Genomic DNA, 2,429 nt, shown 5'->3' on the forward strand with positions numbered 1-2,429 from the left:
TTCAACATTTTTTTTTTATTAGAATAATCAAGTGTGAAGCAGGATAATAGAATGGTCAAAATCATGCCTGGAGGGTGAGACTGCCTGGGTTCAAGCCAGGTCTGCAGCTTCCTGGCTTGGGAACTGTACTGCTTCTCTCCTCGCCTCAGCTTGCTCAGCTGTAAAATGGCGATAATAAGAGGATCCCTTTCATGGGCTGTCATATTAAATGAGATAATGTATGTGAAGCCCTTAGAACAGTATCTAGTCCAGAGTAAGCACTCAAAAATATATTATCTATGATGATCAATTTTACGTGTTCAGTGTAATAAATTTAAATAATGCAGAAATGTGTAAGTAAGGAAGTGAAATTCCCCTACAGCAGAATGAAATAGAGTCTAGTTCCATTTTTGATGTTTCCTGCTGACAGCTTTCAAGCCTCTGACTCTACTTCTCCCTGTGCCCCACATCTGGGCGTGCTCCCTCCTTTCCTGCTGGCAGGAACTTTAAGCCACACCGTCCCTTGGGTGTGAGAGTACTCACCCCACCCCAGGCCTTGGTAAAAGCCACGGTCTCCCTTCCCTGAGCTCTCAGGCCACTTTCAGACTTGCTTGGGAGCTTGCCCCCCTCTCCCCAGAGAGCCTTGCTAGGCGGGCAACCAACCTTTTCATACTCTCTTGGTACACGTGGGATGTCATCAGTATGACACTCTGAAACCAAATTTTGGGTGAGCGTCCATCCCTCTTGTTTCTACAGAGGACCCCAATACAGACTCACAACAAACTCTCCCATCTCACATGCTCTCCCACGTCAGGATTTTGCCATTCCATCAAGAGGGGGGTCTGTCCTCCCTCTGGATCTGAGATGGCCCTTACCGATAAAATATGGAGGAAACGCTGCCCGTGCCTTCCGAGGCTGGGTCACCAGAGGCCACATCTAGTTCTCTTTGCCTGGTCTTCGCAGGACTCTCACCAGGTACGGGGAAATGGGCTGGCATACGCGATGCCTGATCACATCAACACGGTCTTGCTGGGGATGCCACAGATTGTCCGTCCAGCCAAGCACCACCTGGGTGAGGCATGTCGCACATCCGATGCATTCAAGGACTCAGACACTGCAGCCGCAGCCACCCCCACCCACCACCGAGCGGGACACCCAGACGGAAACCGTCCAGCTAGACAGCAGGACATCAGCTTCTGGGCAGGGACTTTTGTATTGTGTGTTACAAGAGGGCAAATTCAAAATAGGTGACGTGGAGAAGGGCAAGAAGATTTTTGTTCAGAAGTGTGCCTGGTGCCATACCATGGAAAAGAGAGGCGAGCACAGGACTGGGCTGAGTCTGCGTGGTGTCTCCGCGGAAGGCAGGTTGGGCCCCTGGATTCCCTTACACAGGTGCCAGTAAGAACACAGGCGTCACTTGGGAAGAGGAGACACTGATGGAGTATTTGGAGAATCCCAAGAAGTACATCTCTGGAACAAAAATTATCTTTGCTGGCATTAAGAAGGCAGACAGTCAAACTGCAACTGACCTTTAGAGGTGGCATGCTATCTCGTTTTGAAGTCACAAGTCTATAAATTCCTATTGTTATGACAAACCACTATGGTACTTCTCATAGGAGCTGATAAACTAAGACAATTAGAAACCTATTTGCCTCCATGTGTTTTACTCTGTACATCATGACTCTCTTTCAATAAAAGATCACAAGTCATTGAAAAAGGCAAAAAAAACACAATCTGGGACAATGAGATTGTGGCTCAGTGGCAGAGTCCTCGCCTGCCATGCTGGAGACCCGGGTTCGATTCCCAGTGCCTGCCCATGCAAAACACAAAAACACACAGTTCAAAAAGGCAAAATGAGAAAAAGAATCCATAAGGAATATCCACTAGAAAAATAAGATCAGGAATTAAAAGTAGCTATTTTAAGAGTTCTAATGTAAAAAGTGGACAATATACAAGAACAGATGACATAAACAGGGACCTGCATACCTTATACACATACCTCTTATTATATTATGCAAATTATGTTTTCTAATTTTTTTTGCATATCACTTAAACCAGACTTAATAATTCTGTAATTTAAACATTTATTTTTTACTTTTAATATTGTGCCTTCTATTTCATCCAATTAAATTTTGGATAATTAGGAAAAAAGCAGAAAGGGCAGACTTGATAGCTTATCTCAAAAAAGCAACTAATGAGCAATAGTTGGCCACTGCGTTATTACAAAGCAGATGTCTTGTGATTTTTTCACATGTATCATATTGAAATTGATCTCATACACCAGAATTCAGATCATGAATGGCTGAGAGTATATTTTTGTTGGACAGTCTTGAGTTAAATAATATTAGCTAACAGTTAAATGAATATGATCAAGCTTTTTAAATTTTGAAAGTAATTTTGGTTCAGCAAGTGCTATCATTATTCCCCCTTTCTAAAGATATCATTGGACT

At 43.6% G+C, this 2,429-nt stretch overlaps 1 pseudogene; it reads left to right on the forward strand.

The window, feature by feature from the left end:
* Positions 1-981: 981 nt before the first annotated feature.
* On the forward strand, positions 982-2,184 carry LOC143651429 (cytochrome c pseudogene; annotated as a pseudogene).
* Positions 2,185-2,429: the final 245 nt, after the last annotated feature.

Source organism: Tamandua tetradactyla, chromosome 12, assembly GCF_023851605.1.
Source record: "Tamandua tetradactyla isolate mTamTet1 chromosome 12, mTamTet1.pri, whole genome shotgun sequence".
NCBI lineage: Eukaryota > Metazoa > Chordata > Mammalia > Pilosa > Myrmecophagidae > Tamandua > Tamandua tetradactyla.